Source organism: Danio aesculapii, chromosome 24 (genome assembly GCF_903798145.1).
Source record: "Danio aesculapii chromosome 24, fDanAes4.1, whole genome shotgun sequence".
NCBI classification, from domain to species: domain Eukaryota; kingdom Metazoa; phylum Chordata; class Actinopteri; order Cypriniformes; family Danionidae; genus Danio; species Danio aesculapii.
Window position 1 is genome coordinate 30,805,552 of NC_079458.1, and position 27,352 is coordinate 30,832,903.

Genomic DNA, 27,352 nt, shown 5'->3' on the forward strand with positions numbered 1-27,352 from the left:
CTGAAAGAGTGTGAACAGCAGAATATTGCATAAGTCACTGTTTGCAGATTTCCCTCTGAGAGAAGTTACACTCGATGTAGACCTTTGATCGACAGCGGCTGGAACTGCAGGATTCGTTTCGATACTTCATCTCGCTCGCGTTTACATGGAAGTATCTTCAAAAAGGAAATCAACCTGTCGCCGTGTGGGGTTTGTTTGGATACCTGACACATTTGGGGTTTATTGCTGTTGCTGAGTAATCACGGTAAGCTTTGGCTTTCTGACAATTGTACTCGACGAGCTTGTGGTCATCAGACGCTTGTTTTCTGGGGATATGGGGGAAAAGTGAGAAATGAATATGAATTTGAGAAGTCAATACTGTTGAGAGGCATGAACTATTGAATGTTGTAAGCCTTACTGCTTGTTCTCATTTTATTGGTCATATTTTACAGTAAGATTAGTTAACATGAAGTTACTCGGAGTGTAGCTACTTCTAAAGTATTTCTAAATTCTAATGTTAATGTATACATAGTTTAATGATGAAATGAAGTAGGTTAATAGTATTAGTATAATTGTCCCGAACTGATATGGACGTACCAGTGCAAGAATTACCAAATGTTAACATTTATTTATAAACATTGTAACAAATAAATTGCTTATTTTAGTTAACATTAGTTAATACACTGACTAAAGTAAGTTTATTGCAAACTGTTGCTGTTATTGATAGATGGTTAAAATACACACACACACAGTGCTCAGCATAATTGAGTACACCCCATTTTGAAAGTTAATATTTTGATCCATTTCTCAGTGAATATAGGCAATGTATTTTGTGCATTTAAATAAAACAGATATTTTTATTAAAATATTTTATTCACCAAACATATTTAGAAATTGAAAGATAATACAATAAAATTCGAGCAAATTATTGCAAAAAAACAAACAAAAAAAAAACAATTACAACCTACAAAACTTCAACAGAATTTTTCTGTTTTTTGCTTCTCTTGATTTTCTTGTTTTTAATTTATTTAATATTTTGCTATATCAGATAAATTTAGGTGTACCAGTTTTTGGACCGTTATCGTAAGTTATTTAGTTAGATAAGCTCCAGATTTGGGTTCAGGACTGACTAATCTAATGCATATGCACAAATATAATATTGAATAGCTTCCTATCAAACATGAATTTAAAAGATAGATTTATGAGGCTGAGCATTGTATTTTGTTATAATATAGGCTATTTCTCAATTTATGTTTTTCTTTTGTTTCTAAAGTAATAATTTCACAATTAAATAAAAAAAAATGTATACTTTTTCAGTAAAGACTTGGGTTTCATTTAAGGCAGTTAGGTCTTGAGGCTTGCTAATAAATTAATTTACTGTCTAGGTTACAAAATAGTCATGATGGATAGAATTCGATCTGACGATTTACTGTACTCAAATTAAATTACTTGGTTTTCATTCTATTTTACAGGTAAAATGGCTTAAATGTTTGTGATATGGACATGTTTTGTGATCAAGGCCGTACGTCTTGACTTAAATATAAGATTAGGCTTTTGAGAAAGTTCATATTACAGAATTGTATTTTTATATTATACCATATTTTATTTCTATAAATGTCCTGCGTTTTTTTTAGGCCACTTGGATTTGACTTGAATTCAGTACATTTTTAGATTAGCCAGACAATTAATTTATTTTCTAAAGTTAAAAAACACTGGTAAATTTGTACTTAAATAAGACTATTTCCTATTTTCAGACAAAACACTCGAACCTTTCCTTATATTGTTTCAGCTGCCACTGTTTTGTTTTCCTAAAAAGTTTCTATTTGATTAAAATAAGCAAAACAAACATTTGAAATGTACATTAACAGCCTTGAAGTGAATCATAACATGCAGGATGTGATGTTGATTTCCAGCGTGGCTCATCTAACTTGGTTTTCAATGAACCTGTTATGACATTGATAATAGAGTGCAGATTGCTTTGGCTTTGGAATAACAACAACAAGGGCTCGTAACCTGACCACTCTGGCACACTTTTTCTCCCACAGCAGCACTTTAAATGTGGCAAACTGCCTTTTCGACACAGCTTTGATTCCCCCTGCAATATTATGAAACATCCAGTTGCAGTTTAGAAAGCACAAAGCCTCGGAAAATGCAATCTAACTGGTGAGCCGTGTCCTTATGTTTGCTGTATCATCATTTTGCCCCGTTGCTCGCTGCAAGGTTGCTATGCAGGCTAGAGTAAACGAGTAGATACTAGTGCCCGTAGTATGTGGGGGAGGTTTTGCTGGCGAGATAAACAAGCAGCCAGCCATCGTTAGGCATACGGCAGCAGGAACATGGCGGCGGCAGTTAACTATAATGCTGTTTCACCAAGCCGAAGGTCAGAGCTGGACATAACGCACGGGATTTAGGAGGAAACCAAACACCGTAAGTTCGACATGGTTGCAAATCTTCTATGTTTGCCGGTGAATGGCGGTTTGGGGAGGCTTTGTAACGCGATTTTTTACACACTCGCTGCAGGATCCAATCACAGTTCCGCGGCGGCGGTATCCTGCATTAGCTTGCTAAACCAGCTACGCTCGCTATATCAGCCTGGTTACTTTGCAGAGTTGGGGAGTTTTGTTTTGCTTGTTGCCTCAGTGTAAACAAATCTCTTTGAGCGACCTTCAAGCGGAGGCATGGCAGTTATTGTTCAAACATTTAGGCTGTGTCGCTGATTTACTTGATTCGCCCGCGCTGCTTACATTTGAGCGATTAAGTTTAGCCAGCTCCCCCCTCTTTATTTGCCTGGCTAGCTTTAGCCTGCGAGCCTCCATTTGACTCGCGCTGGAGTCTACTGTGAACGTTATTCGTGGGCTTTTTAACTTTAGCGGGCGGAAAAAAGTGCTACATTGTAACGTGCTAATGGAGTTCCCCGGGAACGCTCGTGTTACATCGCGAGTTCCGAAGCTAGAGGCTGAAGGCAATAATGTAGCTATCGCTGTGCTTAAAGTAAATGCGCGGTGTTATTTGACAGTCTCTGCGAGGGCTGAGATTAGTGAGTCAGCTCTTTGCTTCTTTGCTCAACTACTGCACGCCACGGTTCGATTTTTCGGGAGCTCTACTCTGTGGAGAAAGGAAAAGTTGGGGCACCGGTGACTGGGATTGGGAATGCTGCTAATTAGCATTTTACCTCGTGATTTGCCTGGACTCCGCTATTATATGTGGAGCAGAGGCTGCCTTTGTCGTCCAGTACTCGAGGACATTTTTTACTTTGGTCGACTGAGTTCGTGGCCGCCGTGACCATGTTTTACGGTCGTCTGACGTCACGAGTCACGACGCCGGGTAGTTCAGTGGGTCTAGGTCATGTTTAGATGCACCTTAGCATTTAACTCATAACTCATCAGTTTAACACGAGGGAGATGCGCGAGTTTTCATTTGGTCATGCATGTCTGGTTTAGTGTTTGTTTTCATACAGTTTTGCTGGATTTTCTTTTTATAAACGTAGGTCATTGTTTTATTAATTTCCCATTTGAATTTGTGGGTTACGAGTAGGGATTGATAAGTTTGAATTCGATTTTATGTCCTGGATTTGGTTCTTTAATGGTTTCATTAACCGTTTGTTAATATGTACACTTTATGTAGCTTACGGTAATTGTCACAAAACTAACATTACTGGTGATTACCAAAATAGTTTTATGGTTTAGACTGAGTAGTATTTCTAAAGCTAAAGTAAAATGATTGCTATCCCTGAATTTACTGTTTTACAAAACAAAATGTGTGTCTATATATGTTAATGCTGCATGATATTGGAAAAATTTTACATCACTGTATATTTTATATTCTGCGATTATATATTGCAATGTGAATTTCACTAGATGTGTTGAATAACTATTTGGAAAGAATTTTCTAATTTTAGATTGATTGGGATGCTTTTGTAGGAGGGTCTATAAGCATAAAATATAAGAAACAATCTACAAGCATGGACTGTTTAATAAAGAAAAATATACTAGTTAAATGAACAGCGTTTAATTGTTTTCCAAGGAGTCAATCTGTATTCAGGTATACAGTAGTTGAATAATCAAATGTAAAATAATACTACATAGTTTTTGTTTTATAATGTATTTAATATTATTAATATCGTTATTGATTTGTCAAAGTTAAAAATGGTGCAATATCTTATGCCTGAGTTCTTTAAAAATCTTCACAGTCACAGTCCTGAAAAAAAACAAACAATAATTCAGAAAATATATATTGTAATTATAATCCAGACTTGCTCAACATTGTGTTTAATCTTGGTGTGACTATTGCGAGTGATCACGATGCTGAAATGATATATTGTGCAAATGAAAAAAAAGTGCTCACAAATATTTTAAGTCAATAATGTGGAACGTTTGCAACGTTTGTGAAACATCAAATGTCCTGTAAGTTTCATTTCTAAAAGTTTGAATGAAACAAAATTGGCATTTTTTCAGGTTGCCCAATTACTCTTCCTGTGTAGTCGATAATCTGGATTGTTGCATGTGCAAGAGACGTATCTCGGTAAATCAATCTGCGTTTTGCAGGGAATCTAGCTCCACCATTTACTACTGTACTGTTGTGCTAGTTACCCTTATGAAGGGACCCCAAAAAGTACTATGCGTTTGCTATTTTGGTACTTCTGACAGTGGATAAATCAGAAATAAATGCATACTATACTGTACTAAATCATACCGCTCAGTGGAAATGAGTCTTTTGTGAATGGCAGTGAAGTGATGAAACTTACAGTGATCACAAGATGACAACTAATGTACTATTACATTGAAACTATACACATTCATACCAGATTACTCTTGTGTTTGCGATATGTAAAAACACTAAACACATGCGGGCATTACTTCTTTCTTAACTGAACTAGTCTGCAGTAAGAAAAACAGAAGACGCATTAGAAACAAATAGATGGCCAACCAAAAAGTAACTCGGGGTTACACAAAGAGTGGCCAACACAAAATACATCCATTTCTGATATACGAGTCCCGTCTCACACTCAACACGCTACAATTATATATACCATGTAATTGTAGTGTGTTGAGTATAAATACAGCACTACAACATACAAGAGAGAGAGAGAGATCAACTTAGAACGTCACTTACCAGTTTTATAATGATTTGATCAGCTGTAGTTTGTAGTTTTGTGGGGAATTTTCTCCTCTAAGGGCTTATTATGCAGTCTTTGTCACCATATTGTGGATAGACAATGTCAACAGTCTTTGCTTTGCTACAAAACAGCTGCATTCTTGACTAAAAAAGCCTAAAAGTACATTTATGTTGTCTAACAGCTGAAATATGTCAAACTGTAGTCCTCTGCTTGCCACTCATTTGGGCGGAGTAATACACGAGTGAAGAGGCTGTACGAGTTCTGATATTGCAGAATATCACACTCTCTTTAATTACTCTCTGAACTGGCTGTGTGAAGTTAGGAATGCTTTACTTGAAAATGAAAGCGATGTAAGCCGCATGACAATGCATGAGACTTATAAGAACAGTACTACAAATTGGCCACCTTAAGCACCCACAATAGTTGTTTCCATGACTGTATGAACCCTCATAATAGTAATAATGATGAGAATAAATTAACTCTCTCTCTCCATCCTGCCTTGTGTGGGTTTAGTTTTCCTATATGCCCAAACCATCCTTCTACCATTTAACACAAACTTGATAAATGACTTGCGACTCACGTAAAAGGTAAGTTACCATACACTAAACTCCAGCAATACAACCTGCTCACTTGCTTTTAAGAGGAGAGAGCAGTAGCAATGAAATGATTATGCAGCCAACCACCAAAACGCTCAAAAAACGCATGTCGTCCTTATATGTTGTAGCAGTATGCAAATGCATAACAATTTATGCTGTTGCTTGAGTTAAGAGCAACACTTCACACAAAAAGCAAGTATAAGAAATAATCCTTGACAGGAAAAAAAATGCAGCAAACAGGTAGCTGTGCACATTCTGATTGAAATCACTGGCACATGTAAACATCACATCAGAAAAAAGATATGCCATAGATATGAGTGAGTGTGTTGACCTGAGAGGATGATAGAATGGTGGAGAGTGACTGGATGTGGAGTTAACGCAATCATCGAAGCATTCATTTTAAATATAATTATTTAAAAATGGTTGCAAAACATGTCAATTTCGTCATAGTCTGGAGCCCTGCACATCAATCCACAATATCACTATCTGAAAGCAGGACAACAGCAAAGGGTTGCTTTCACTTTCAGATTCACAAACAAGATATAAGCAGACTGCGATGTCAAGTTTATAATGTTTTTACTTCATAAAGTTTGAATTTACGAACATTTTAAATGAATAACAAATAAATATATCAATAATATGAGACATAATAGATTGTGATGGGATTTTTACAACCCTGTCTGACCTTTTGTTTATACGTTTAATGTTGAAATGGCAAAATCCATGCATGTAACAGTTTGTATATAGATTACCAAAAGTTTCCAGTGGTTTAAAACAATTTTTGTGGATGTGTTATTTTTGGAAGTTGCCTGTTGTGTTGCCTAAGCAAGGAATGACAAAAACACTTTTTTTTTGTTGCACCCATAGAAAATCGCAAATAAACATTTATTTTAGAGCAAATAGTGAAATGGGATACATTTTTTCTTTGAATACGTTTCTTCATTAGAACAGGTTCTTGGTTCCGGAATCCTTTTGGTTTCCTCCATTGGTGGTTTATAAGAAATTATCTGCTTGAATGGCCAATCTTGGAGCCCCTAGACTAACAGCCGGTGTTCACCTCAGATTTGCATCAGTGCTGCTCATAGCTGCAGTCGTGCAACTCAGCCTGTTGGACCAGTAGTTCAGTTCATGCTAGCTTTGTTACCCAGCTCTTACATCATGCTGACACATTCCACAGTAGGGCTTGTGTGGTGAGCAAACGCTCCCACAGCCCAATGTAAGAGTAATACAGCCATTACTTTTAATTAGTTCAGGTTGGAAACAATGCAGCACATTGGAGTTTTTATGTTAAATAATTCAAGAAAATGACTGCAGTTCTTATTGTTAAATAAAATAAAGACAAGTTAAAAAAATTAAATTTAAATAAAGTGAAATATATTTCATAAACTTTACAAAAAATAGACGTGAAAGAGTTCAATTGAAATAAAAAAAACTTCAGTATTATAACTATACACTCACTGGCCACTTTATTAGGTACACCTGTCCAACTGCTTGCTAAGCAAATTTCTAATCAGCCAATCACGTGGCAGAAACTCAATGCATTTAGGCGTGCAGACATAGTCAAGACAATCTTCTGCAGTTCAAACTGAGCATTAGAATGGGGAGGAAAGGTGACGAGCTGGTCTGAGTTAGAGCTGCACAATGAATCGAAAAAACATCACGATCTCGATTTGACCCCCTAGACGGTCTTAATCCAGCATTTCTACGATTCTGTCAATCATATTTTCAAGTTCAGGAGAGAAGCAAAGGAAGCTGCACGAGTCTTTTCATTGTTTCACATACATTGCTCAGCGACATGGACACCTCCAAAGGATGTTGAAAGAGTCACATACTGTATTTATAAGGTATAATTCACCTAAAAATGTAATTTTTGTCTTCATATAATGCTGTATTCGCAGCCGTGAAATCACACGTGACGTGAGCTGCTGACCGTAAGCTGTTACCACAGAGAGGGCCTTATTACTTAATAATAGACGCGCACGCGCCCTACTTAATGATAGATGCGCGCATGTCTACTTTAGTGAACAGAACGTGCATAGGCTATGAGTAACAGGTAATAAAGTTGTAAATAACATTCAGTTTGTGGCACAGAGTGATCGTTTGAGAGACACGCGCGAAGTATGAACAGCACTTAGCAATGAAAATAAAACAAAGCGTGATTAAATAATCATATCGTATTTTAGAGTAATGATTACAGCAAGCATTTCATATGGTTTTTCTTTCATAGCGAACACACAGTTGTTCATGAAAATAAATGTTTACAGTGTCAGTATAACTACTCTAGCCTATATAATGTTGAATTTACCAGTGAATAAAATGGTCGAATAATGTTGTCAATGACAGATTGCAAGCACAGGCCTATATCTCAAACATAATTCAACATCAGAATTATTATAAGTAGAATAGAATTATTTATAGAAACCAGTAAACCTGCACATAATATTATTGTTGTTTTACCATATGTTAGAGAAAAAACAATAATAATTGCCGACTCATATTAAGCTTTATTTTAGCTTCATTACAGAATCGTGAGAAAATCGTGATCTGTATTTTAAGCAAAAAATCGCGATTCTCTTTTTAGCCAGAATCGTGCAGCTCTAGTCAGAGTATTTTAGAAACTGCTGATCTACTAGGATTTTCACACACAACCATCTCTAGAGTTTACAGAGGATGGTCTGAAAAAGAAAATATCCAGTGAGCTGCAGTTCTGTGGGCGCAAATGCCAGAGGTCAGAGGAGAATGGCCCGACTGGTTCTAGCTGATAACTCAAATAACCACTTGTTACAACCGAGGTATGCAGAAGAGCATCTCTTAACGCACAACACATCAAATCTTAAAACGGATGGGCTACAGCAGCAGAAGACCAAACCAGGTGCTACTCCTGTCAGCTAAGAACAGGAAACTGAGGCTACAATTCGCACCGGCTCACCAAAATTGAACAATAGAAGATTGGAAAAACATTACCTGGTCTGATGAGTCTCGATTTCTGCTGCGGCATTCGGATGGTGGGGTCAGAATTTGGCGTCAACAACATGAAAGCATGGATAACATCCTGCCTTCTATCAACAATTCAGGCTATTGGGGGTGGTGTAATGGTGTGGGGGATGCTCAAATAAACCTTGTCGTCGTCTTGATGAACAACCACAAAGCCAAGTAGAAAAGCAGATTCTACCATGTGCCCCGTAGTTTTTTACGAGCCAGTCTAAAGTGCGAGCGGTTTCGCTTTAATGCTTGCGCGTGCGTCTATATTTGAAATAAACTTCTTGAGCTGATTATAATAACGTTCGCGTGCTTTTGAAACCTGATCTTTTCAGAAAATGACAAACGCAAGAGTGAAGCGCGAAAAAGCAAAGGAGAAGCCAGAAAAAAAGGAACTAATAATTTTTTTTCTGCAAACGTGAACAAACTGCCATGTTTAACTGTTATCATCACCTTTTGGACTATTATGAAATTGGAATGATGGAATTGCTTTCTAACAGAGGTTACATGTGCTGCCGAAGATTAAAGACACATATAAGAGATGTGCACAGACTGTGGGCTACATTTCGTGTTGTATTTGAACCCAAATAAGGACTAAATGTGTGCTGTATGTAGTTTTTCCTGTAATTGGCAACATATCGGAGACTGTAAGGGTCTGTATGTGTTCATATATGTTGCATTTATTTATTTATTTTCTATAATTGCAGACATTACAGTAGGCTATTTTGCACTGTCATTGATCTGCAGTTATAATGAAAGTATGTTCATAGAAGTGCTTCTCATATCATATGGAAGGACCCGTACAGCTTTATTGTAGACATTTTCTCGAGTGAAAATGACATTGACTGAAACTTTCTATCATACATTATGCCCACCAAAAGAGTACCATTGGTACCCTTTTAGCAGTGGAAATGCAAGCCTGATAAAGGTGACCCATACCGTACTGTACCACTCAGTGGAAACGAGCCTTTAGTACCAACTGAGCATCTTGTCAACACCATTGACAGTATTGTTGCCATCCCTTTATGATCACAGTGTTCCTATCTTATGATGGCTACTTCCAGCAGGATAACATGTCATAAAGCGCGAATCATCTCAGACTGGTTTCTTGAACATGACCATGTGTTCACTATACTCAAATGGCCTCCACAGTCACCAGATTTCAATTCAATAGAGCTCCTTTGGGATGTGGTGGAACGGAAGATTCGCATCATGGATGTGCAGCTGACAAATCTGCAGCAACGTCTTGATGCATATCATGTCAGTATGGAGCAAAATCTCTGAGGAATATTTCCAGTACCTTGTTGAATCTTTGCCATTAAGGATTAAGGCAGTTCTGAAGACTAAAGGGGGTCCAACCTAGTACTAGTAAGGTATACCTAATAAAGTGGCCGGTGAGAGTATATTCATATGAAAACAATTAGTTATGATGACTTATTACTTTACTAGAATTACTTTTTTACTAGAAAAAAAATAACACGAAAAAATAAATAAAAGGTAATTAACAAATAAAAACAAATATAATACTTATATAATACATTATACAAAATAATTACTGGCAATTTATTAAAACTAGCAATTTTAATAATTCAGTGCTAGCAAATTAGAAAAGCTATTGTTAATTTTTTTTACAAAATAAAAATATGTTGGAGTACTAAAATTACAAATAAATACATTCTAAATGGGAATAAAATATAAATAATAATAAAAATACAATTATTGAACTTAAAATTGTTAACATTTTAAACTCAAAAACAGATTTATATCAGATTTTAAAGGACATTTAATACAAGACATCAGTACATACTGCAGTAGTTTTAAATAACACTCCAAAGTTGTAAATAGGTCAAAAGTCTGCAGTATGGCATTAAAAAAATGGCAGTATCAAAATCTTCAGTATCACTCAGCACTTTTTTTGTCAAAAACCTTGTAGTTCCTTTTGTAGGAAAAGCTTTTATGATATTCAATAATAATAGAAGTCTAACTATTTAGCCAATGTTTTCTGTCAGCCAAAACTGGTAAAATGCAGTGATGTGGTAAGAGGTGTTCCTATAAAAACGGTGCTGTGTGGGTGTGCCTGTAAACCGGCAGGACTCACAGACCGAGCATGCGTGTCTAGGTCTCTGTGGCTTAGCGGCATTCACGCATGGCAATCTAAATATGGCATATCTACCAGTGGATGCCATAGTCACGTGACCTCCGTCTGTCGGCGGTGAGCTGGAGAGAGAGGAGCGTTAGTTCACACACACACACACACACACACACACACACACACACACACACACACACACACACACACACTCACTCACACATTCAACCCAGAAATCATGATTTCATCCCGGATCAGCTGACCTTCGGACTGCCTCCATTGATTGAGGTTTTTCATCACTGTGAATCACAGCCTGATTGTTGAACTTTGGTCTTCCTGCAAAGTGTGTTTGGTTTCGCCACGGTCGCAGGGCAGCCCGACTGTCACGCATGTTCAACAGAAGCTTGAAATGAAGAGAAATTTGTCACGAGGCTGTTTGATTTTCACGCCACCATGACAAGATGCAGTCTGTCAGTTAGAGGGATGATCATATGAGCCACTATCAAATCACATCAGTGTCAAATGGCATCGGATTGACAAGCAGTGGAAATACAAGCGCTAAAAATCATTGGCTGCAACAAATAAATAAATAAATCACGGAGATACTAACGTGAAACACCAATTTCGTAAGTGTATTTTATCATGGACACGGTAGCTGGGCCTGTAAGGATTACTGTAACTAAATTAGGCCTAATTAGGAGAAAGCTGGAAAATGATGACCTTGTCTGGCTTGATTAGGTTAGACGGCGGCCGAATGGGAACATGCCTGCTCTCGCTTTCTCTCTACCTTTCATTCAGTTCTGCTCGGGTCCTTTTTTTCAGTCGCGGCTCAAATTACACTAGGAGCAAAGGGCATGGAGGAAACCAGGTCTGCCTAAATGACATTGCTGCTCACATTCAACAGTAATGCACTTCTGTGAGGGACGCTGTTTGTACGATGTATCAGCTGGATTTTGTCTGAAGGGTTTAGTTAAAACCAATGAGAACAGACTTGAGTTGGAAAATAGCTCTTTATGATAGTAGGGGTGGGGGTTATGATCATAACTGATATTTCACAGTGTGAGTGATATTATTTCATGGTAAAGCTATATTTCACAATATAGTTATTTTTAATAGGTAGTTATTACAGAAAAGCAACAGAAAGGAAAGACATTTTCTTTTCTGAAGTATTTAAGTTTATTTGGAGCTTGTTAAATATAGTAGGGATGCACATTATTGAACTGTCTGATGTTTTTTTATATTACTTTTAGCTGAGCTCAAAGTTATATCTTTGCTTTTTTGTGTTTTTTTGAGATGTTTATTCTCAGGTTAATTTAGCGAGTTGGTTTTGAGATTTTTATTCCTGTAAGTTAAAGCTGGGCAGATAAATGATGTCATATCGAATCGCAATAAAATTGAGGTCAATAACAATAATAACTTTTGGCGTTTTTACTCCATATTGATCTAGGAGCCAATCACACAGCAGAAATATGCATCAATGGAAATCTCATGCTGCGTTCACACCAGATGGGTAAGAAGCATCAAGTGCGAGTTATTTACATGTTAAGTTAATGCAAAGACACGAATAGACATCCTGTGACGTGATTAACGCGATTCGTGTGAATGAAGCTGCATGAGTTGAGCGTTTTGCGCGATGTGCGCGCTTAACGTGCGTATCGCATGAATGGCTTGATTTGGAAAATCTTCAGTGGACTTCAGCGGACATAAGCACCACGTTAACCAATCAGGAGCTTTCTCTTTAGGGGTGTGATTATGACATAGAGCCTGTTGTTGGTGTCCTGGGGGAAAATCCTCTGCCGACACTGGACAACAGTTCATCAAACTGAACTCAGCTCAGTCAGAAGCACCACTGAATGGTTCCATCATCCAGATATAGTTTCTGGAGGAGTTGATAAACTCACAGAGCTGGGTGCACCTCAGAATGGATCTAGTGGACTCAGACATGGGTCCAAATGAATCGACGCTGTTATTCAGCCTTCATAAAGCACATTAACATAGCTATTTTCATAATAAAATCCATGTTAGCAATTTAGCAAAGAAGCTAGAGTCACCAGGCAGACAGAAGCCCTGCCCATGATGCGAATCCACGTCTATTGTGAATCGGATTTGACACGTGAACGAAGCAGATTTGACACGCGAATAAAGCAAGTAAACTTAAAATGTTCATGCGTCTATTTACACGTGAATAGTGTGATTTATTCACACGTTGTGTGTGCAGTATAAACACACTTTGATGCGTCAATTGTACAAAACGCTCAAGTCATTAAATTTATTCACACGTATCGCACCACAGGATATCTATTTGTGTCTTTGCATTGACTTAACATGTAAATCACTCATGCTTGATGCTTCATCCGCATAGTGTGAACGCAGAGAGATTAGAGATTAATCTGAAGAGATTTAAATCTGAAAGCATTAACAATTTATATTGAAATACATATCCTTATCGTTCAATATGGAATAAAATTATCAAAATTGCATCATAATTGCATTATAATTGTATGACCCCAATTGATTTTTTGCTTCTAGATTGAACAAACATTGTTTTCCCTAAGTTTATATATTAGTGTAACAGAGCAGCCCTTAAATAAGTTTCTCATGTGACAGTTACTCCCTTTGGGAGGCTGTGATATTGTAAAGAAAAAGGATTAATAGAGCAGATACTGTATGATTGGAGTCACAGTCAATAGGTCAATAACATTATTTATATATTGTTACCAATATATCAAACAAGACTAAGCATTTTATAACAAAACTTCATATTATTTATGCATTTTGCTTTCATTTTCCTATTCTTATGTGAATCGGTCATGTTAATGGGTGGACATTAGGACCTAGGGGCTGCTGTTGATCGGTAGAGGCTGTAATGCTACACAAGTGACTGTTGAACTTACTGAGGGATATTGATATTGTACACGGAGTTATTCTGTACCCTCATTCACCGTTTCAAGCCGGTAATCCAAAACTCTTTATCTAAGGTAAAAGGTTCATCTTTACAGGTAAAAGTTCACCTCAGATTGCTGACCTGAACTTACTTCAAGCTCACCAGTCAGCGCTTACCTCAGCCTCACTGGCAACATTTAGATCAGGCTCATGCAAACTGCATGTGAGTTAACCATGCCTACTTATTCACATGTCACAGTATACATTGAATTTAAAAAATCTGATATGGTTGACAATTTATTCTGCAGTAACAAATCATGATCTATACCATTACATCACCAAGCTCTAGATTGATTATTAAGGTTGTCAGTGTATTAAATTCAAGTAATAATTCACCCCCTAATAATTTACTCCTCCTCAATGCCATGTGAGCTGAAACTGGTCTTCGGTGATTCATATAATGCAAATCAATGCCTTCCAGCACTTTGAGAGTCAAATAAAACATATACGGGGAAAACATAATTAATACCCTATGGCTAATCACAATATATTGAGGTTTAATGAAGTGAAATTATCAGTCTGTGCAGGAAAAAGATTATTTATACCATTATTACCATGTTGCACCTCTTTTATATCTTTTTCAAGATTTAAGATAAGTCTTTAGTGTCTCCAGAATCTGTCTGTAAAGTTTTTGCTCAAAACACCCATCAGATTATTTATTATACCTTTCAGAATATTGGAATTTTCTGCTGTGAACACAATGTAGCTGTTTGTGTTGCCTGTGCCTTTAATGCTAGTTCTCCCTGCCCACCGTTCCCATGTCCCCACCATTTCCCTGTGTAAGAGAAACAGCACAGTGACAGACATAAAGGAAGCATATCTCATGTAACGTTTGTGAGAAAAACAACAGTAATCCCGATGATTATTTGATGTAGTTTTTGTGGAGTTAATTCAAGCCTTTCTGCAACAATGAGTCACACACAATGTCGCTGCAAAGTTCACACACACATACACAGCACACACGTTTAACTTTGCACTGTTTTTGCATGCCAAATGCGACAGGATACACGTTAATATACATTGCTGTATGGATATTCGTTATGTTAATGTACAAAAAAACCTGATTTAACATCCACAAACCAGATTTGAAGCATCTTCTTTTATAATTGTACTGACATGCGGCTGTAGTGATGGATTACAGCGATTTTTACTGTTTTAAAAATGTTTTAAACTTGTAAGACTCACATTTGATGATGATTGATGATCACAGCGGGCCAAACAGATCTTTTAATCCCAGTTGCTTTGCGCACATCCTTTCTTGTTGATATGATTTTACGCATTACTACGGAGACAAGTTAATACGTGGCTGTCAATCAAATCAGTGTGCGGGTAAACCGCACTCCTAAACGTCATGTTGCGATGGGCCTCAAAATGGGAGGAATTTGGATCCTATTTTAACATCAGGAAATTTAAAAAAAGGAGACTTATTGTGTTTACATCACCCCAGTATGGCTGTGGACACACTATACCTACACACAGTTTTGTCCAAACAGCTTCCAAAAGATGATTTTCATCATAGGTGCCCTTTAATGATCCGCAAATGGGAGCAAACTCGCAGATTTCATACAGAGTAGTCCGCATATGAAGTACAACAAAAAAGTTTTTCAAGACAAGAATGGGTGTTTTTCAATAGTTTTAGAACCTTTATTAACTTTGAAGATCCACTTCACATATTGACTACTGTATATGATTGATATATCATGAATGCATCGAGTGTTTGCGAGGCTGTGGGTTAAATGTATTAATTAGGGTTGTGATGGTGACAATTTTCCCACCATTATTCAATGTGTGACAACACTGGTAATAGCATTATCATTGGGGATGGGGCACTTTTAAATAGCTTCTAAATTTGCCACACTATTTAATTACTTTCACTTTCGAATTAGCAACAATTGGGCATCAGTTGCTTGTATCAACAGCAACAAAAGAGTACAGTAACAAACGTACTTGTATTATCATGACTTTATGATTATTTCTTTTGTTCTGATGCTCCTAGTGGAGGTTCTTAATTTTATTTTATTTTTTTATTTTATTATTATTATTTTTTTCCCTAAACAGCCTGTCACACACTTACTCTATCTTGGTGGTAGAGATGTGGACAGCAAGTGATAAGTGTTGCGGGTTAATACCAATAATACATACTATAGCACCATGCCTAGTAATAATGTTGTAAATAATGTTCTTTTTTTGCACAGACCCTATAGTAGGGGTGTGCAAACTCAGTCCTAGAAGGCCGGTGTCCTGCATAGACTAGCTCCAACTTCCTTTAACACACCAACCTGGAAGTTTCTAGAACACCTAGAAAGAGCTTGATTAGCTGGTTCATGTGTGTCTAATTGGGGTTGCAACTAAAATATACTGGACACCGGCCCTCCAGGACCGAGTTTGGGCACCCCTTCCCAATAGTTTCACTTTAATGCATCACCAAGAGTCACAGGTATTCAATTTGTTTCACCTGTATGCTTTTCTTTACATTCACTGACTTACATTTTAGTTAATTGGTTAAACTACATTTTTAACAACTCTTATATCCCTTTCATTGTTAATACTATTATTTCTTTTGCATGATTAAGCTGTTTTTTGTATCCTCTCCACATGCGTCTAATTTAGAGCAAAACAAAAAGGATTTCAGCGAGTGTGTCTGTTACTCCTGAACTGATGCTGAATGTGAGTTTAGGAGCATGTTGCCAGGGTAACAGCGGGTAGACGGGCCTGAGGCCTCGCAGTGACGAATGAGCTGAGTTATAATGGCTGGGTTCATTCCACTCACCGCTTCCTCTCTCAGACATACCGTCCTTGCACAGAGTCTGACCCAGGATTGCTGCACACATCTCTCTCAACTCCCCACTTCTGCCTAATGAGCCCGCTGTGTGTGTGTGTCCATGATGGCTCTCAGACTGTTCCAAATGCGCTGTCTTTCTGTTGCACATTAGTTTAGTCCAAATAGCTTGGAGTATTTGAAAATATTGTCTATTAGAACATTGAAAATGGCTTAGGTTGTGTTGCTTTGTAGCAGTTCTTTTTGCCTAGTTTTCTTCTTTGAAATAATTAGTTTTAACGTGAGCCACAGTTTGTAATGCACCATTGAAATAATGATTACACACAAAAAGTGAATACATAAAAAAAGTATAAATTATAAAAAACATAAAGAAAATTGTCATAATTCACTCATCCTTCACTTTTCAATGTTTCAATGCTGTTTGAAGTTGGAAACCTGTAACCTGTCACTTCAATAGTACTATATATTTTTTTTTAATGTTTCCCAGTAGTGGGTTGCAGCTGGAAGAGCATCCTCTGTGTAAAACATATATGCTGGATAAGTTGGCGGTTCATTCCGCTGTGACAACCCCTGATAAATAAAGGCACTAAACCTATGAATGTATTTATTTTACCTATACTCTAAATGTCGATGGTTACAGACTTCCTACATTCTTCAGTATATTGTTGGAAAAAAAAAACTCAAACTGGCATGGAGCTAAGTAAGTGGTAAGTAATTGACCTGTTCTTTAAAAAATTATAACAATTGATTGTTTTATTTGAAAGTAAATGCACAAATTATAGCTGTGTGAAAACCGGAGTTCAGAATTCATCTGACAATGTTTTTTTTTTTTTTTTTGGATATGTTCACACAATCTCTGCAGTTCAATACTGCTGTCAAGTGACCTTTGTTTTGTTTACATAATAGATTGCTTGTTAGCATATTTGTAGATTTCAGGTATCAAAAATGTTTTGTGCAGTGTCTGCCTCTTTAAATATGAATTATAAATTAATACTAATATAATAGTATTAACTTAATACTACTTCCAATATGAAGTAGGTTTCCAGCATGTTGATGTTTTTAATTTTATCTGTCCTTGATGGACGAAGCCATAGAAAAGAATAACTGGACACAATTTCTATGTCAAAGAAGGTGGTGAATGACACTACATTAAAAAACTCATTTGACATTTATTAGGTAACATGACCTATCAATGTTGTAACAATTATATAGCTCAGTAGTAACTTACTATTAGCTAATTAATAATAATAGTATTTTTGTTACATTTTGATCTTGTCCCATTTTGTTCCAAGTCAGTTATTCTAATCACCAAGCATGCAAAAGTTCACTTTAGGAATAAACAAAGTAGAGTTAAAATAGTTTAAAGTTAAAACAAAACTAAGGGAAAAGGGCTATCTGTAACATACAAAGTTTATTCAAGGCAGAAAAATACATTTATTCTGAAATCCATTTAGGCCAACTCTATAAGTCAATATGCACAATAACAATGACTTGTACAAATAAAATATAATTTAATGAAATCTAGTGTTTTTACAATTACCAATTTCAAGGTAAACCACAGTACATTTTCTCACAGTTAAAATTACTGTTTCAAATTATCATTATCCACGATTGATTATCATGATTTTAAAAACTCATGGCAAATCCTGTAACATTGCAATATTTTCAGATGTGCCGCCCATGCAGTGCCATGCATTTTAGAATTCTAAGCATAGATTTCTATCAGGGTATGCACACTGGCACCGCAAGTCAGCAGCTGTCTACAGCTCCCAGCTACAACTCGGGACATAGTTCATATTTATGCTGCACCACAGAGCGGCATCTGAATAGTTTCTTATTAAATAACATTCGAATTTGAGCGTCTGCTGTGCGATACTTCCAACTGTCATGTGTACGTCGCCAAGCGGCGCATCCGTTGTGCGACCCCCTTTAAGCGTGTGACATTTATTTTTGAAAACATTTTGGTCATTTAACAAAACCGTAAAATTGATAACCACAGTGAAATTGGTCACTATATTCGAGATATGACATTTTCATATCATTACATCTCTAATAAAACACAAGGACATACAAATACAGAAACTTGCGGACATGGCAATGCATGTAAAATAACACGAACAATACAATGTTTTAAAATAAGACTTGAAAATGGAACATAAAAGAACTGCATACTGATCTGACTTCTGTTGCTATCCTTTATCTCTTGTTATTTAGAGATGCTTTGACTTAAAACTGTAGTGTCTGTTTTTTCCAGTTGAACTACACTGGTTTCATTTCTAAAGGGAAATATACAGATGCAAACCGACAAGGTTTGGTATAGAACTAACCTAATTTTACATCAGTTTGCTCTTATATAAATACATTGATTTCCTTAAGGACTCTACTAACAACTTAAAGGGTTTAAGCTCTAAATACGCCAAATGTGTTGTGTCTGAACCGTAGAAGTGGTTTGAGAGGCACTTTGCCAGACCTCAGCTGCGATTACATTCACTTTTAAATCGAAGGAAGGTTTAAGGGCAGGCGAAAGGTGTGTTACTGATCCCTGTGCTGAATACGTTGGTCTGCACTTACAAGCGAGACGCTCTTTCTCCACTCAAGTACGTATTGATTTGACTTTGGCTGGTGACATTATGTTATTGCCACAGATTTACTGTGAAGGTTGTCATACTCAAACTGCCTCACTACTAAGATAATAGAGGTCACGTAGGCTCTGCAAAGAGCAAATATACTGTAGCTGAAGGTTGGATACAAGTTAAGCCTGATCTACAGCATCTGTGGCTTACCATTGATTAGCTCAAAATAATTTAGACTTCTTAAAAAAAATTGAAGAGGTGAGAAACTTACAATGCAAGTGTCAGTGAATTTCGCAGGATGTGAAGCGTCTACTTTAGTAAAATTACTTGCATTAGTTTATTAAACCTTCCATATCATAAGAGCTGTTTAAAGGGCACCTATTATGCAAAAATGACTTTTACAAGTGGTTTAAGCACAGTTGTGTAGACAGTGTGTTACTATAATGGTAAAAATGAAATAATTCCTTTTTTTTTTAATCACTCTTCATAAAAACTGTCTGTAGAAACACTTTGATTGACATTCTCCCTTTGTACATGTCAACAAAGGGGGGAAGTTCTGCCCATTAGTATTAGTCTTTCCCTCATTAGCATAGACAGCCCTGAGTGAGAAGCAGCCGTCCACCATTAGTGTTTTCAGATCATACCTGCTGAAGATAGTCAGCGACAAAGAGGATTATAAATGTGGAGTTTTATGCTGTGTTTACACCAGACATGGCACACGTGGATAAATCGCGCTATTCATGCGTAAACAGACGTGTACTCAACTTGATTCGCGTGTCAAATCCAATTAATTCGCGCATCAAATTCATCTCACAATAGGTGCAGATTTGCGTCATGGGCAGGGATTCTGTCTGCCCGCTGACTTTGTTGCTAAATGGCTAAGATAGATTCTATTCAGAGAGTAGCTGTGTTTATGCGCTTTATGGAGGCTGAAAAACAGCGTCGATTCGTTTGGAGCTGTGTCTGATTCCACTAGATCCTTTCAGAGGTGCACCCAGCTCTGTGAGTTTATCAACTCTTGCAGAAACTTAAAGTGGATGAGCTTTCAGCTGTGTTTCCGACTGAGCCGAGCCCAGTTTAATAAACTGTTGTCCGGTGTTGGCAGGAGGATTTCCCCGCCGGACACCAACAACAGGCGCTACGTCATAAGCATGCCCCTACAAGAGGAAGTTCCTGATTCTTTAACGTGGCGTGAATGTATGCTGAAGTTCATGTTTTCCAATTCGAGCGATACGCGCGTTAAGGACATCAATCGTGTCAATCGCGCAAAACGCTCAACTCAAGCCACTTCATTTATGTGAATCACGTCATTCGCACCGCCTCATTCGCGCGTATTGCACCGCAGAATGTCTATTCGTGCCTTTGCCTTGACTTAACATGTAAATCACTTGTGATTGATGCTTCCACGTCTGGTGTGAACGCAGTATTAAGGTTATGGCACACTGAATCAGAAATTTTCATCAGTTTTTTTTCGCACACAAAAAAAAATGTCAACCTCATGTTTTGTCAATTCTGTTGACACACTGCCTCCAAAACTTTCGTCCGTCATAATTTTTTTTTTTCATATTTCGCATTCAAAAAAGCACAATATACATATACATATATATATATATATATATATATATATATATATATATATATATATATATATATATATATATATATATATATATATATATATACATATATATACATATACATATATATATATATACATATATATATATATATATATATATATATATATATATATATATATATATATATATATATATACATATACATATACATATATACATATATATATATATTGAGTGTACAGGATCTGCAATGTTGAGTTGGGATTATAGTTGACCAGGAGCCACAGTTCAGAGCACGTATGATTTGTGGAGTCGCTGCAAAGATTGACCATAATACAGTCAGCGTTTATTACTTGCATGTGTTTTTATGGCCTGCGACTTTGTAAGCATGGGTTTAAAGCATTCAGGTTGAAGAAATTGCAACGTTTTTAGCTTGAATTATTTGTTTAATGAAGACAGTGTTATTTTACATTTTATTATTGAATATTTGTACCTGAATACAAATACCATGGCACTGTTTATTTCACTTTTATATTTGTCCTGTAGTATTTATTTATGCTTGTAATTTGTTTATTGCATTTTTTTGCATGATTCACTCACCAATAAATCATCTTATTCCATCTAAATTATTACTATTTTTCCCAAAAAGCGCCATTCAATTCCTCACTGGAAGTTGTATTCATATCGCAATATATATCCCAGAAAAACAAAATATCGCAATATCTGATTTTTTTGTTCAATAACACGCAGCCCTAGCTCAACTTATAGTTTAAATTAACTACAGACTGAACAGACTGTCAAAGGAGCAACAGAAATCTCTCAGATTCTGTTGAAAATACATATTTCTCCATTGGTGTTCTAATGAAATGATTCCTTTGGATGTGGAACTGCATGAAAGAGGGAGTGAGTAAATGATCAAATTAAAATTATAAACTAATTTCAGCACCCATTGTGTACATTATGTGGCTGTACTACTGGAGCAAGTCCATTTTAACATTTTTAACAACCAATTGACCCTATTCACTTTCATTTAAAGCGCCTCTTCATAACCCAGATTTTTCTTTTCCTGCAAAGTTTTTACAACTAACTAGGTAGTGCTGTACACATTCTAGACCACATTAAGTTAATTATGTTCCCTTTTCCTGCTCCATTTGTTCACCAGTGGATTGTGACCCAGTCAGACTCTACTTATTCCATAAGGAATGGCCTTTTGCCACAAGAACATGAATTGATCATGCGCAAGCAACCCACAAGTAGTTCACCCACTTTGAAGCACTTCCTAGATGCCCAGCATGGTATCGGCAAGATCTCGGTGATGGAATGCAGCAGGTTTTTCCACGTTACTAACGGGATCTGACTGGTTTCACGCTGCTGGGGGCTCTTAACCCAATTAATGAACCTGATAAATGAAAGTTAGCAGTGCCTCCTCCCTACCAATGAAGCGAATCTCAAGGTCCCGGTGTCGTCAGAGGATATCGATGTGCTTTGAGTGAGTGTGTGTGTGTGGAGAGAGGATGGTGTTCTTTTCACCGCTGTCTGGAGGTCTCTGTTCGCTGGAGCCCAGCGTGTGCCTGGCAGCAGACCCAGAGTGTAATCCTTGGCATTGAGTGTGGCCTGGCACCAGTTCAGAAAGCCATAGTTAGAGTGGTGGGGGGGCCCTACTTTAAGAAATGCCAAGTCGAAGGAAGGAAACAATGATCACAGGGCAGGTTAACCCAGGGTGGCCACAAGTTGAGCTTGAGGTTAACGCTGCCAAGAGACGCGGCGCGGCTTCGCTTTCGCTTCATTAAAGAGATGTATGCGAGGCCTTCCTGTCCACGTTGTAATGTCAGGTCAAGCAGTGGCCAACTACACATTACTGTACTGTTTAAAAAAGACCGCAGAGACCCCTGCTCAGATTTTAAGCACTTCAAGATTGCTTCCTGTTCGCTCATGGAGACCTTTGACCAAACACGTCAATCTGTGTTAAAGACCAGATTGAGATCTGTTTTTTTAGCTTAGTGTGTGGTTTTGTATTGTTTTTTGAAAGTAAAGGCTACGTTTCGGTTTTTGTAAGATGTGATCTTAAACGGATATTTAGTAATTCAACATATTGTGCTAATGAGCATCCACAATATTGATATCATCATGGACACTTCAAAAAACTGTGAATAGTTATGCATTATTAAAATTTGTAGACTGCTTTTTTTACGATTATTAATGTTGTATTTGCAGTGATGTGATGGAGACTTGGTTTGCTAGCATAATAGTTCCATGTTCACCACAACAGACAATACATGCTGAAAAATAGGTTGAAAATTCTGTGACCACTTATAAGGCTATTGTACATTAAAACTGCAATAACCCACAGTGTAAAGTAACGAATTACAAATACTCAAACTACTGTAATTGAGTTGTTTTTCCCAGGGATTGTAATTTACTAAGTAATTTTATAAATGTGTACTTTCCCTTGAGTACATTTTCATTGCAGTATCGGTACTTTTGCTCCACTACTTTCCTTCAACCTGCAGTCACTACTTTATTATCTCCTGTCTATGGGAATTAGTAAAATCAGTCCTGGGATTTCTGTCCAATCAAATCGCACATAGAAGGTAAATCGCATCATCTTAAGACATGTGTGCTTTATAATTGCAGCAAAATGTTTGGAAGCATTAATAGTGTCCAAGAAGACACACGCATTGACCCAGAGACGGTTTAGATGCATGTCACTGATGAGAAGATGACAAATGTTTACTTTATGATGACCGAAATGGCCTTAAACACCCAGCAGGCACAAGACGTCAACATGACGTCAGATTGACATTTTAGCCCATTGTCGTGGGGACGTTGCATTTTGTTTGGAAATGAAGATTGGGTTTACATCAGAACCCAATGTCAGGCCGACGTCAATGTCCAACGGCCAACCTAAAATCAACCAAATATCAACGTCTAATGATGTTACAACTTGACGTTGTAAGGACGTTACCTGACATCCTAACCTAAATCTAACCTAATATTAATGTCTTATGACTTTGTGTGCCTGCTGGGCAATGGCTAAATGCACTACGGAATATTACGTTTACACACATCCACAAATGACATGTAAATGCATCAGCTTTTTACAATGTAATACACACTACTCACTACTCTTGAGTACTTTTAAAAGGGCTACTTTTTATTCATACTTTGAGTAATATTTACAACAGATACTTTTACACTACTTGCACTACATTTTTACTCAAGTAATAGTACTTAAGTGTGATTTTTCAGTACTCTTTTCGCCACTGATAACCCAGCAAGGAATTTTGTGTTTAATAGATGTCTAATAAACATCTAAACGTAGACAACTTGGCTAAAACAAGGTTAAACTTGGGCTGTCAGTGAAAATCAATAGACATCAGCGTTCACACCAACGACCGTGAGAGCGTCAAAGTATGTTCTGGCTGCCCTGCCCCTGTGGTCGGAATCAAAGTTTACAGTGACTGTGTTCTCTGGACTCCTCTTAAGTGGTGGACGTCTACATTTCGACTGGTTGTCGCCGAACCGTGTCATAGCTCATTATCATAAAGTTGACTTGATTTCAGCTCTCCTCAACGCCCACACCAACGAACACACGCCGCTGCTTGAAGCTTATCAACACCGGGTCCCATTGAAAATGAATTACTTCTGGCTACTTTGACGCTCTCGTCGATTCTGGTGTGAACGCACAGTAAGAATAGCCCAAAACTAGACTAGTCGTCACATAGACAGATTAAACAGGCTTTATATGTGTAGTCATTAATTTCTGTTTATTTGAGGACTATTCTTAGACATCTATTACATTTTCACTGACAGCCCAAATTTAGCCTTGAGTTTCATATAACAGCCATCTTCTTTTTGAAGAATCCCCCCATCCACCCCTACTTCTCCTCCTTTCCTAGATGGGTGGCACGGTGGCCCAGTGGCCACACAGCAAGAAAGTCACTGGTTCTGGTCCTTACCAAGCCAGCCAACGTCTCTGTGCGGAGTTTACATGTTCTCCCCATACTCACGTGAGTTTCCCCCGGGTTCCCCTGTTTCCTCCCACCATTCAAAAACATGCAACTTAAGTTAAATGACTAATCCAAATCGGCACCATAGCCATGCTCTTAGTAAGTAGTTATCTCGTAAGAGCAATCACTATCTGTTCAGTAGCTACTAGAGCAGGGAGTTCTCAAGATCTACCTGAGCTCAAACTCCCCTCTCGCCTTGCAAACGGGAGGGAGCCCCAGGCTCGAGGATCTTATGAGCTAAGGGCTCTCTCCTGGGACAGTATGCCAAAAACCTTTATAATCAATCATCAGCTAAGTGTGAACTCTTGAAATCTAGTGTATTATAATCTTTAATATGCTGATTTGATGCATTTCTTATTTTTGCTTAATGTTTTCCTGAAACCACGCCACTGTGTTCAAAGGAAGCAGCATTTTTTTTAAATAATCTTTTGTGACATTTATAAATCTCTGTTGTTGGTTTTGATCAATTTAATATGTCTGAATTTTATGTCTACACTTCTGAGAGTGAATGCTGGAGAATTGATTTCCAAGTGTTATCCATCTTTATTAATAGAGTTGTTAAAAGTGAAGTCAGAATTGCAGCCAGATTCAGGCTAATTTCTTATATCCTCATTTCTCTTAGTATTGCAGCTCTTTATTATAATAATAATATTATACTAAATCATTAAGCATTGATATGCTTGATTCTGCCTCATCTAAACACGTCTCAGTCATAAGGAGATAAAGACTGAATTTGTTTATCTGTTCTGAATCTGCGCAAATCTGACTGCTTTGATTGTTTCGGATTCTTCAAGATCTGTCATTGACTGATGAGGACTCTAATGGGGTCATCACATGCAGACAATATCTCAATAAACACTTGTCAGTCTTTCAGTTCTAACACTAAATCACCGGTGTCACCGAGGTCTTCCTCTCACATACAAACACCCTTAGGTTGTTTTTTTTTTGTTGAAAGAAGGTTCCAGCAGATCTTCCAGATGGCATAGGCCTTATTCTCCCACAGAGCGTTTGCTGCTGTAAAATCGACTGGGTTTACTATCTATCGGCCAGCTTCGCAAACTGGGCCACAGATCTAATTGCTCTTTCATGCAGTGCGAATTCAGGGGGGAAAAGACTTCTGCGGATGCTTGCCTACAGCATGCAGGAATGAACATGGTGGCAAAGATACAGCTTCCGCTTGCAAAATCAAAAATGCAGCTCTAGCAGAAGAAGTCATCTTTACAAAAAAGAGACAAAATGCATCGCTTGCTAAAGGCCTGACACGGCTGCCCGCACAGTCCGGAAAAGTGCAAACCAATGACTGTGCATGGCCAAAGACAAGTCATCAACAGCAAAACGACTCTGGATGAAAACAATGCGGTGAAGGATGCAGTGCACTACTGTGTTAGCAGTTGATGTCCTACTCTGCACAATTGAGTTATCATTTTCCTTCGGCTTAGTCTCTATTTCAGAGGTCACCACAGCGGAATCAACGTTCAACTATTCCAGCATATGTTTTATGCAGCGGATGCCCTTTCAGCTACAACCCAGTTCTGGGAAAGACCCATACACACTCATACACTATGGGTAATTTAGTTTATTCAATTCACTTATAGCACAGGTTTTTGGACTGTGGGGGAAACCGGAGCACCTGGAGGAAACCCACGCAAACATGGTGAGAACATGCAAACTCCACCCAGAAACGCCAACTGGCCCAGCCAGGACTCAAGCCAGCGACATTCTTGCTGTGAGCCGACGGTGCTAACCACTGAGCCACTGTGCCGTCCAATTGAGTAAAATTTTCATAGATTTTTTTGCTTTTGTTTCTAAATCATTGTTGCTTTTTGTTTTCTGAGTACTGCTGTCCATTACGTTGTCATTCCTAGCTGGTCACATATGTACCACTTTTTCACATATACCACGGTTTTCCAGTCATGTGCCCTGAACATACTCACCGTAGAAAAAAGGAGGTTTTGGGTTAATAATCTCAGTTTACATTGAGCCCTCAAACATTTTTGGTCTTTAAAGGAAAACACTCGAGTTTTAAATTTTTTTTTATTTTTTTTTATTTTTTAAATCCATTCAGCTGATCTTTGTGTCTGGATGGAGCACTTTTAGCTTAGCTTAGCATAGATATTTGAATCCGATTAGACTCCTCTATAACATTGTGTCTGCTGTAGCCATGGTACAGCAGCAAAGTTTCTTGATTATTACGCCAGAATGAGAGTATAGTTTCTAGCCATATCGACCTACAAAATAGCAACCTTTCATTTTCAGTCAGCTTTAGGACACAATTTAACTGCTAGGGGTTTCAAAATTAATTGTTTATTCGATGCACCCTGATGCAGTCGCAAACAATTTGGTAGCGGTTCAGTCATAATAACAACCGGTTATGTACTGCCGACATTCATCACATATGCATTATATGGCGGTTGCTTACTGGTAAGGGAGGAGACTGCGAGAAATCAAAACGCTCCAACTACTTAAAAAGCAGATAACTGTCCACAATTCCCTGCTTGTGAGTTTGCTGGACAGTCTTTCACTGACAGTAAAGTACATCAGAACCCAACTAGGAAAAAATGAAAGCTCTCTCTCTCTCTCTCTCTCTCTCTCTCTCTCTCTCTCTCTCTCCTCTCTCTCTCTCTCTCTCTCTCTCTCTCTGTCTCTCTCTCACTCTATGTGGCCTCTTTGATCTGCTGGTGTATTTGTGAGGTAACGTTTTTCATCTC

The 27,352-nt window shown here is 37.6% G+C and overlaps 1 protein-coding gene across 4 annotated transcripts in view; it reads left to right on the forward strand.

Annotated features, from left to right (window-relative positions):
* Window positions 1-27,352, forward strand: part of ncoa2 (nuclear receptor coactivator 2) — a 218,537-nt gene continuing 191,185 nt past the window's right edge. For 3 of the 4 annotated variants that reach the window (XM_056451063.1, XM_056451065.1, XM_056451066.1), the window contains exon 1: window positions 2,298-2,406. The gene's annotated coding sequence lies outside the window, so the exon portion shown is untranslated. Of the gene's footprint in view, window positions 245-2,297; window positions 2,407-27,352 lie in introns of those variants that run through there. The other variant, XM_056451064.1, reaches the window with a different exon arrangement.